This window comes from Amphiprion ocellaris, chromosome 5, assembly GCF_022539595.1.
Source record: "Amphiprion ocellaris isolate individual 3 ecotype Okinawa chromosome 5, ASM2253959v1, whole genome shotgun sequence".
Classification (NCBI taxonomy): Eukaryota; Metazoa; Chordata; class Actinopteri; family Pomacentridae; genus Amphiprion; species Amphiprion ocellaris.
This window is the reverse complement of record NC_072770.1, coordinates 32221862-32233318: the sequence shown is the minus strand read 5'-3', so window position 1 is coordinate 32233318 and position 11457 is coordinate 32221862. Positions and strand designations below refer to the sequence as shown.

Sequence of the window (11457 nt, the reverse complement as noted above, 5' to 3'; positions counted from 1 at the left end):
TTTTAGAAGTTTCTCAGTACTTCTCTGTTAGTTTGAACTTTCTGGTTGACAGAAGCCTTAAAACTTGTGACCATGAGTCTTGATTTCACTTTAGACCATCCATCTGAGTTCTTCTCAGACCTTCACCTGTGGGTTTTTTAGAAATCTTCAACAAACTTTGATTCTCTTCACTGAACAGTAAAGTTTGTGGAGATCAGAAGGTAACATTAGTTTGATAAATGCCTTCAACTACTAGTAGACTTTATATGGAAAGCAGTTTTCTGAAATGAGTTCTTAGTAAATCTGTCCACAATCAAACCAAGAACATAGAAAGAGGAAATGTTTGAAGAAACAACTTGATGTTTTCATTTCAGACTAGAAAACGCTTTAAGACCTTAATCTGTTCTTGCTCTTTTTCATCGTTTTATTGTCTCTTCTGTTTAATTTGATCTTCTAAAGTCTAACTGGTGTCTTTTCAAATGTTTTGTCTTTAGTTTGATTCTTCTTAAATGTTTAGTTTTGCTCTTTTCTCACCTTTTATTCTTTTCTAATGTCTGATTTGATTTTGAAATGTTTTGTCTTTTTGATGTTTAATTGTTTTTTCAAATGTTTTATCGGCTTGTTTGAATTTTTTTTCTTTCCCAATATTTAATTTTTCGATTAAATCTTTAAGGTTTTTCTTTTTAAATGTTTTACCACCTTTTAATGTTTAATTTTCTTTTTAAATGCTTCATTGTATTTTCTGTTTAATTCCTATTTGAAGGTTTATTATCTTTAAGATGTAATTTTCTAATTAAACATTTAATTTTTTAATTAAATGTTTTGTCTTTGTAAAGGTTTAATAATCTAATTATATGTTTTGTATTTTTTCAAATGTTTAATATTCTTCTTGTTTAATTGTATTTTTTAAATGTTTAATTATTGAAAATATTTTATCTGTAATTTGTAATATTTGTATTTTAAAAATTTTGTTTAATGTCATCATTACATGTATCTTGTTTAATTATCTAATTCAATATTTTGTCAGTTTAATGTCATTTAATTGTATTTAATGTTTAACTACATTAAACAGACAAAATATTGAATTAGATAATTAAACAAGATACATGTAATGATGACATTAAACAAAATTTTTAAAATACAAATATTACAAAATACAGATAAAATATTTTAATAATTAAACATTTAAAAAATACTTTTTAATAATAAAACTTTTTAAAAGTTTTATTGTATTAATTTTTTTCCCTTTGATTTAATTGCTTTTTGTTATGTAGTTTATTTCTTTAATCTTCTTTTTCTGTCAAGATTTTAACCCCAACCTTAAAAATGAAATAAACCCTTAAATCACAATGAAAATACTTATGCTGTCACAATCATGAGTTAGTCAATTATTCAGTTTATCAATTCAATTTTATTTGTTTAGCACCTTTCACACAGATGACAAAACTAAACAAGCAAAGAGAAAAAAAACTATGCTAAAACTATGATTAAAACTCAAAAACATTTTAAAAAAAAGATTTAACATGGTAATAAATTATGTTGTGTCCAGGGGATGGAGGGAGTTTATTGAAGTCTTCTTGGGCTCACATGGTAAATCATTTAAAACATAAACTTGATATTCAGTCTAAGGAAACTGGAAACTGCAGAGCGACAGAAGAACCAACAATATCTCCTGTTTTCTCCTTTAATGAGTCGACTCTTCTTGTGCTTTCAGACCAAAGAACTACAGACTCTTCACAACCTGCTCAAACTCTTGGTACAGGACCTCACCACACGGGTCAAGAAGGTTTCCATCTCATTTCTACTCTGAAGCTCACCTTCTCCTGCTCAAACTGCTGACAAATGTTTCTGCTGCTCTAAAGTCTGGTCTCCAGAACTTCCTAAAAACTCTCAAAGTCTCTTCTGCTGCAGGTTGCTATGTAGAACTTTTGCAGAAAACCTCAAGATAGTCGTCCAAATGAAACCGTACAAAAACCAGACTAACACAACCCAAACGCTAAAGTCTCCTGCAGCCTACCAGAGAACCTCTGAGAACAGAGAATCAGGACAGGAACTCTTACCTTCTGGACAACCAACGTGTGTGTGTCTGACCAAAAACCTCTAAAGACTCACAACAGCCAAGATAAAGACACAACTCACCTGCACCAAATCCACTAATCACTGCACACATTAGCACCATGTGCTAACTGTGGCTAAAGAACCACATTTACCAAGACAACTATCCAGTACAAAGCCCTAAAACACACCAAGAAACACATTAAAGATGATTTTACTGCTGGAAGCTGCAAGCCAACGCCTAAAGAACAAGCTAAAGCAACGGAGCCAAACCCGGCTCAGTGGTGAAGAGAAGCAGAGGAAATGTTTGTCTGCAGCTAAATAAAGCAGGAAGACACTGAGCTGCTCAGGTGTTCCTGATAACACCAAGCAGCCACCTGGACAGCCAATAGGAACACAGCTTACTGGAAGTCCAGAGGGCTGGATTAGTGAAGGAAATTTAGTTTAAAGTTGAAGCAGAAAGTTAACAAAGAAAGTTGAAAACCACCTTCTGATACCTGAAATCTCTGAGTTTTCACACAAAGAACGCCTGAACATGTCAAACTGGTTCCATAGTAGAACCATCATTGTAAAAACGTCATAGTATGGTGTGTTGCTCAAAAAACATTACGACCCGGCTGTCTAGGGTCGCCGAGGAGCAACACAAAAACAGGACAAACGCTGGTTTCCAGGGGGTTAGGAGGATATTTATTTGAAAGAGTAAGTTTACAACAACACAACATGTGGGCAGAAAAATCACAAAGTCTGTCTTTAGTTCAGCTTAAAATATTAGTTTTTGTCTTTTTTATTGACCAAACTTTTCAGGAAGTAGATGAAGAATAATTAAAGCTCTCATGTAGAAGTCCAATTTATTTTGGATCCTTGTGGAGAGTTTAATCTTAGAGTTTGTAAAGCTGTTGAGTTTTTAGAGTCACATGGATTGTTTTGACATTTAATAACCGAGTCCTGAAATAAAATTACAGTTGTGGATTTCTGTCATTTAGTCTGGACTAAACAAATAACAGCAGCATAAATCTCAAATGTCATTATGAGGAGTCTGGATTGAGGTTTCTCACTTGATAATGATCAAAACATGAAATTTAGGTGGGTTTAAAGGAATATTCCACCTTAAATCTTTGAATGTTGACCTAAAAGGTTGGTTTCAGGAAGTATTCCACCTCCAAGGTCCTCAAACACCCACCTTAAAGGAACACTCCACCAAAAATCCTTGGACATGCACCTAAAATGTTGGTTTAACCGAGTATTCCATCCAAAATCCTCAAAGACACCTGAGGGGCTGGTTAAAAGGAATATTCCACCTAAAACCTCAAATATAGACCTGAAAGGGTGGTTTAGAAAAAATCCTTCAGTGTAGACCAAAAAAGTTAGTATGGAGGAATATTCCACTTGAAATGTAGACCTGAGAAGTTGGTTCCGAAGAATATACCATCCTAAACATCCTTAAATGTAGACTAAAAGATGGTTTGGAAGAAAATTCCACCTAAAATCCTCCAATGTAGACCTAAAAGGTGAGTTTAATGGTATATTCCACCTAAAATTCACGACTGTAGACCTTGGAGGTTGGTCTGATGGTATATTCCACCCAACATCCTTCAACATAAACTTAAAAAGTTCGTTCAAAGGAATATTTCACCTAAAATCTTTGAATGTAGACCAAAAAATCTTGGTGTAAAGGAGTATTCCACCTTAAACGTAGACCTAAAAGATGGTTTGGAGTAATATTCGACTCTAAAATCTTCCAATGTAGACCTAAAAGGTTTATCTGATGGTATATTCTACCCAACATCCTGGAACATTTACCTAAAAGGTTGGTTTAATGGTATATTCCCAGAACCCTTGAACATTGGGCTTAATGGTATATTCCACCCAAAATACTTGTACATATACCAAGAAGTCAGTGTAAAGGAAATGTAGACCTAAAAGGATTGTTTAAAGGAATATTTAAACGATTATTTTCATTATTTAATAATCTGTTATCAGTCAGAACCCTGGCAAACTTATTTTCATCAGTTTTTTTAGTGGAAGTCACAAATAAAGGAGCTCTTGGTTTTTCCCGACGTTAGTGAGTCAAAAGCTGCTGTTTCAACACAGAACGTTCACATGCATCCACAAACCTCTCAGCACTCAAACATCCACAGACAGGCAGCCGGCTGGGCTGAGGCTCAGCGGCGTCCTCAGACTCACGAGTCGGGGAGTCCCTGAACTTGTTGGTCCGGTTTGAAGGCCTCCGTGTGGTCCAGTAGAAGTCCACGTAGTCGGTGTTGGCTTTGAACCGCAGCGACTGGCCGCCATCAGGTGGACCGGCTCGTCCTCATAGGGCTCCTCCTGTAGCCTTGAGGGGACCACAGGAACATTCAGTAGCTGTTGGAGTTCTTCCTGTCAGGCTCGTGGTAGAACGGCTCTGAAGAATCTTGTACTTGTCTTATCTGGAACAATCTAACAGCCTAAACTGTTAACAGCAGTGTAAAGAAGCAAAAACAAAGGCATAGATTAGGACTCAAACTAGATTTATTTTAGAAAACAAATCAACTTAGAGGCATTTGTTCACACATGTGGCTGAATAGGAGGCCGTCCAATCAGATTCGAGGTCTTCACTCTGTAGGTTGGTTGTTTGGTGAGACTCTTGGACCTCCATCAGCTGACGTGGATGTTTGATGGTCTTCCTCTCTAGTGCCAGATGATTCATCCATGAATTCAGCAGCTACAGACTGAAATGAAGCTCATGCTGCCGTTATTGAATTCCTGTTCCTGATCAAATGTTCAGAGCTCACCTTGAATGCAGCCGTCTGCTGTCTGATAGTTTTTCTCATTGTAGTCTTCAATAAAGTCTTTTTCCTCATGTCAGGATGTGGTGAGACTCTTTCTCAGTCGCTGCAGACGTCCCTCATTGTGCATCTCCAGAGAAGAAACAGAAAAACTGGTCACTGCTTCAGCATCACAAACGCTCTCCAGCATTGAGAGTGTTTTAGGAATTCATTCATTGTGTTGTGAACTTTGAAGGAGCAGAAACTTTACAGCTGCCAAAGATATGAGCTCCAATTCTGGATGTTTTAGGAAATGAAGTTCATCAAATGAACACTTGATTATTGCTGATAACGCTCATTAAATTACTGAAGAAATCTAACATAAAAACCTGTAAACTCTCAGGCAGCTTTTGTTGAAGTTTGTCTATAATTTTATCATCATGTTCTGGAACCAGGACTCTGCAGAAGTTCCTTCAATCAGATACTTGTGTGTTTCTATTTAAGGCCTCAGGTTTGAACATACAGCAGAGGATTAGAAAGGAGTAATTTTAATGTTTAAATCAGTCCAGTAAATATTTGGAGTAAAAATACTTAAAATTTTGATTTAGATAGATTTGTGTCAAATAATATTGTAGAGTCTCACTTAAATATATCCAAATGGGTTCAGTGTATTTACATTGATAGAATATTTGATTTCTTAATCTCATTACTGTAGGGTCTGACCCTAAATATTATAATAATGATGTCAATTTAAATAATAAATAATATTGTAGTGCAGATTCATAAACTTTAATCAGCTAAACTTACATAATAAATATCACTGTACAATCTTAACCTGAACATTCATATTATTGAGGTAAATTTACATAAATCATGATACTGTAGAATCTTAACTGGAATATGTCTAACATGAATCTTTTTGTATTGTGCTGATAAACAATAACCCGACTTTCAGATAATATTTGTCTGTGATTGTGAGACTAAATTCCTCCATATTCTCTTTCCATGCAGCAGCTGGAGGAATAAATAAAAATAGAATCTGTTCATTTCCACATTATGCACATTTATTTATTCTTAATATCTCAGACTGAATGGTAGCTGGCAGTAAAAACAAACTCATCTGCTGGACTGAATTTCCCAAAATGGAAACATGGACAGAATTTAACACTCATGTATCCATGGCAACACTAAAGTTTCTGCTTCTTACCAAAGTTCACAATACAGGTAAAGATTTTAATGTAAAACTTCAGGGATGACTGCTGACCGTAAGTATTCTGATCAATACTTCATGATCAATATCAGGACAGATGTTACAACTCCAGCTGTTGCATTAGACTGCAGTTATTCACAGAGAAATTAAAACATCACATTCCTCATGAAAACTTGATGGGACTTTTATTAAATAAAGTGTTGGTGAATAAACAGTGTAAAAAGTGCAAAGCAGCTCCATTAAATCAGGAGATGTGAGACTTCCACAGCATGGATCACCATCTGCTGTGTTGATTCATAGCTGAATGTCAGAATGAACTGAGCTAGAAAAGCTGCTTTGAGCTGCAACATTATGGTCTGACAATCCAACACCATCACAGTTTTCATCTGGTTGTTTTGCTCCAACATGCTGTGAAGTTTAGTTTTTACCTGAATCAATACAGAGATTCTATTTCCAACCAAGACTGGAATAAAAATTAGAATGTTATGAGGTTATTAATGCAACTAAATCCTTTTAGATGGAAGGATTTACTTCTAAGTTCTAATTCAAGTTTCAGTTGGAGCACATTGCATTCACAAAGAAAAACAGCGATACCTTCATAGCAACATTTAATAAACCTAAAGCTTCCCTGTTGGCTCATTGGTGGAGTTTGTTACTGAGCATCTGAACCTTAAATCCAGTGAGACGACTATCTTCAGTCGAGGCCAGTCAGAGAACTTCAAGACCTTCCATCAGCTGGACCAGATGTGGCATCATCTCCCTCTGAACATCTGGATGACAGGAGAAAAGACAGAAATCAAACACAGAAATACAATTTATTCACTTTCATCATTTTATAAAAGTAGCATGAACTTTATTAAAACTTGACAATATCAGTAATGAAAGTAAATGTTTTTATCTCGTGCTGAAGCTAAATTTAAAGTCAATTTTAATGACAGTTTATCCTGAGAGGAGTGAGAATAGAGCTTTTCTTTCCTTTTTATAATAATCCCTCAAAATATTCTGTTTATTATTGGCTTTAGAAGCATTTTTCTTTATTTATTTTTAGATACCTCAGACTGATACACTTTGCTGGTTTGCAGATAATTTCACGTACAATGACAATAAAGATCTTCTATTATAACATATTTTGCTAAAACAAGAACTGCAAACCTTCTCAACCATCTCTCAGGCTGCAAAATTCCAACTGCGACAAAGAATTATCCGATATATTTATTATTATAATCTTTACTGAACCAGCCCTGGAATTAATCAAAATCTGTATATGGATATGATTTTCTCTGATGGGACCACTAAAACTGCGTACAATAAAGTAAATGTCTTCTGCACTGCACACATACTACACTTTTGTATAACTCTGGATGTCAGAGTAAAGGCAGACAGATCCACCAATCAGCCACAACATTCTGACCACTGACAGCTGAAGAGAACAACATCCATCATCTTGTTCTAATGCAACGTTCTGCTGGGAAACCTTGACGTTCATGTGGATGTTTGACATGAATCACCACCTAAACACTGCAGGACAAACAACCCCCTAGTCTCCATGGCAACAGCAGTCCTTGATGCCAGCTGCCTCCCTCAGCAGGACAAACTGAAACTGCTCAGGAGTGGTCCGAGGAACACGACAGAGCTAAGCTGTTCACCTGGGTTCCACACTCCCCACATCCACATCTGATTGAGCATCTGTGGGATGGTCCAGGATCAGCCTGGTCTAGGTAGGACCCACCCTGCAACCCACAGGATCCACAGAATCCACAGGACATCCCCAGAGGTTCTGATGAACCACTGGGTCAGAGGAGTTTTAGCAGCATAAAGGGACCAACACAGTATTAGTCAGGTGGTCAGAATGTTATACTGTTATATTGTCAAGCTGATTATATGATCAGTAAATGTTACCATCAATTATAACGTCCACATTGATCAGGAAAAAAACTAACTATCAGTTCATTCAGAAACTGTGGGGTTAAACCTAAAAACACAGACCTCAACAGCAGTTTGTTTCAAAGCAGAACACCAGCTGGTTTTCACTAAAGAAGCTTTAAGAGCAACAATTAAATGACAGTTTTTTTCTCATTAAGTTCAGTCAGCCAAAAATAATGTACACACATCAGGAAAAGAGAAACTTTTATAAATATTTCATTTGTATAAGTGCTTCTATACATATAGATACTTCTTTCTAAGTTTGATCAAATCACGATAACTCTGTTTGCTGTTGTACGATGTTTTCCCAACAGATGGCGCTACCCTCATGAATGGAGCATCAACAAGTGACGTCTACAACACAACAGAAATGTCTGGAAGCCAGTGGCCACCGCTTTGAGCACCTCTTGTAATTGTAGAGGCCAAAGATAACTTTTATTAATCTCGTGATGTCGGAATAAATTTGGTATTGAAGTATTTATGCAGGTTTTTCTTTTCCTGATGTGTGTAAACATTATTTTGGCTGACTCTGTATAGTGGGTTTCTGTCAGGTCACCAGGCAACACCTTTTTATAATAATGACAAACATACCTGCATTCTACAGGAGTGATTTTCCTCATGTGCAGGTAAAGATGTGTGAGGAGCTTAGAGATGACAGGAGCAGGAGTCATCCTCACTAATTCAGCTTCCACCTAGAAACAGAAAGACCACAAACAAACACACTGATATACTCTCAAACGTTCAACCTCACAGCCTCAAAATATCTGTTTAGGGAGTGTTGTGTTTCTAAATTCTGCTCAAAGCATTGACAGACATTCTCTTACAAGGTTGTGTAAAAAGCAGCCTGTCCTCTGAGCTACTGAGAAATCTTCCTGAACAAAGTTTCTACGTGTAAATCAGCTCAACAAAAATTAAAGCCTCAGTCAGAGATAACAGGCATCACAAATTATAAACAACTTTCTTTGTTAACTCAGACTTTCTGCTTCAACCTCACATAAAAAGGGGAGTTTAACTCATCAGGTGACTGAAAATGAACGGCTTGTGCATTTCTAGATCCAAAAGTAGGATGTTTCAACTTATGTTTTACTACAAATACATACAGTAATAAATACAGTAATAAATAAATACATAAATGGCTGGTTGTTAGTTTATTTACTATTAATGTCATCTTATATACTGGATTGAACTTGAGCAGTGGAAGAGAAAAGGAATTTAATGAAATTATGGAGATTCAGAGAGGTAATGTGCAATGTTAAGTTAAGCATGGTTTAATTCAAAGCAGCTGAATGTTAAACTTCAGTGCAGCTCAACGGGTTTCAGTTAACCTTAAAGTAAAATAACTTCTTTAAAAGCTAAAATACACAGCAGAGAAATACAGGTTGAGAAGTTCATTCTAATAATGACAGCTGCAGCAGCAACTAACACAGGTGTTCAGCGGTAAGTTAGTCACCTGTGTTAATTAGCCCGCTAGCTAACTTAGCCGCTTAGCTAGCTAACTTAGCCGCTTAGCTAGCTAACTTAGCCGCTTAGCTAGCTAACGCGTCCGGACCAACTGCTCAAACACGACAAAACACAACTCTTCACAAGTCGCTGACTTAACGTACAACAAAATAACGCTACAGGTTAGAAGCATTTATCTTCTTACCGTATTTGACTCCAAAAACAATGTCAACAGCAGCCAGAGATGCTACCAGACGTGCCGACCATAGATATACAGAGACTAGATACGATAGCGCGCTGTCTTCTATATTATCTATGGTCTGAACAATCACTGCTCTCTGGCTCCGCCCTCTGAGAAACTTGTTGTCGTTTGGCTCCACACTTGCTGATGACCACTTCCGGTCTCAGAAAATGAAAAAACGGACCTTTTTTCGTTTCTGTCTCTTACTGATTTTACTTTCTTGTTATTCTAAATATAAAACGAAACTCAAAGCATTTTTTAAACAAATTGTATATCCCTTTTTGATCATGAAAAGGAAAAACGCCTTGTATTTAAATTTTAATTTTTGTATTTTAAAACGAAAATCAAATAACCACTCTTTTTTGTTTTTCAATACCCGTTTCAGAACGGAAAATCCAATTACCAGATCCGTACACGGACCATTTCAGCTCTTCAGAAGGTTTTATTCTATTTGAATACAGCAAATGTTGAAAGAAATGTTAAAACTACAATATTAACCCTCGTGTTGTCCTGCGGGTCAAAATTGACCCGGTTTAAAGTTTGAAAATGTGGAAACTTTTGGAGCATTTTTTAGAACTCTTTGAACATTTTTTTGGTGGAAAAAAGAAACGTTAAAAATGTTTCTTAAGAACATTCACAGAAAAAGAAAAGAAAATAATAAGAAGAAGAAAATTGGTGGGTGTGTATCTAACAGATCTAACAGATCTCCTTTGGGCTATTCAAAGAGAAAGGAACACAACTCGTCCAATAAAGAGCCTTTGTGTAATATTCTGTAATATTCTTTAAGTGCAATGTGCTGAAAGTGAACGATGATGTAATCCTGGCAGATGCTATTTGCATTGATGAGTAGTATAAGTGTGTGAAGTACTGAACGTTGAATATTCTGATAACCATCGATGCTTTGATTGTGTTGAATGTGTGTGTGGGGGAAAAGAAGGCATAGAAACTGTAGGGATGGCTGAAGGGTTGATAAGAAATCACAAAGTATAACCTATAACTTTGGTGTGAAGATATGCTTTGTAGGAGATGAAATGTGGAGCTCAATGCATAATGATGCATACTTAAGTTAAAACTTTTAATATATATTGGAATCATAATAACACTAATATGCATGAAATCTATCACAAAATAATAAGGGTCAGATGTGGAGCAAAAAGTCTGAACATGTCTGGGCATGTTCTCTGCTGAACATGACCTAATGATAACCTAATGTGCATGTCCATTGTGAAGTAGTGATGGGAAGTTCGGCTCTTTTCAGAGTCGATTCTTTTGGTACAGCTCCCAAAGAAGAGCCGGCTCTTTTGGCTCCCAAACAGATCCAAATTTACTGTAATTTGTAGCCTCATATTTTAGCCTAACCTGGCAAATATGAATAATTTGTGTATTGAAAACCCTTTTGCATTCAGTGTTTTTCTGAGAAGCCTCATAATTGCCTCATTTTGTGCAAACGAGTTGGGTGGTGTTTTCATCTATTGATGCTCCGGTGAGTTAAGTAGCTAACTAAGCTAATAGCATAGCAAGCCGCTAGCTGGTGCAGCGTAGCTATTTCATGTCTGTGTGTTTAGAGTTAACAATGAGCTAAAACTAGTTGGAGCAATTCCAGAAGCACTGAATGTTTTGTAATATATATATATATAAAGTTAATTCATGATAAGTGTATGTTAAAACAACTATTGTTGGTTTAATGTTGTTTTGAAAGTTAAAATCATTCAATTCATGAGAAATGGTTTATTTCATGTTAAATATGATATGAGTATTCTTCTGTGAATCTAACATTGCAGAATAATGTATTTTTTGAGTGGAATGCTCTTAAAAGTGCACTAAAAGGCCTTAAACACAATAGGGTTAAAAACAGTGTAAAGAAC

General features: G+C 36.0%; 2 long non-coding RNA genes across 4 annotated transcripts in view; one reads left to right on the top strand and one right to left on the bottom strand.

Moving 5' to 3' along the window:
- LOC129348884 (uncharacterized) overlaps nucleotides 1-4091 on the top strand; it is a 10309-nt gene extending 6218 nt beyond the window's left edge. The window contains exon 3 of the long non-coding RNA XR_008601622.1: nucleotides 1694-4091. This is a non-coding gene — a long non-coding RNA (uncharacterized LOC129348884). The remainder of the gene's footprint in view (nucleotides 1-1693) is intronic.
- A 128-nt stretch (nucleotides 4092-4219) lies between these two features.
- On the bottom strand, nucleotides 4220-8687 carry LOC129348883 (uncharacterized). Of its 3 annotated transcripts, XR_008601620.1 has the most exons (4): nucleotides 8503-8687; nucleotides 4806-6758; nucleotides 4585-4742; nucleotides 4220-4483 (listed from the first exon to the last, which is right to left on the bottom strand). It is a non-coding gene; the product is annotated as an uncharacterized LOC129348883 (long non-coding RNA). The 3 variants fall into 3 exon arrangements; XR_008601619.1 differs by lacking the exon at nucleotides 4220-4483 and having other exon boundaries at nucleotides 4525-4742; nucleotides 8503-8686; XR_008601621.1 differs by lacking the exons at nucleotides 4220-4483; nucleotides 8503-8687 and adding an exon at nucleotides 7635-7843 and having other exon boundaries at nucleotides 4525-4742.
- Between the last annotated feature and the right edge of the window lie 2770 nt (nucleotides 8688-11457).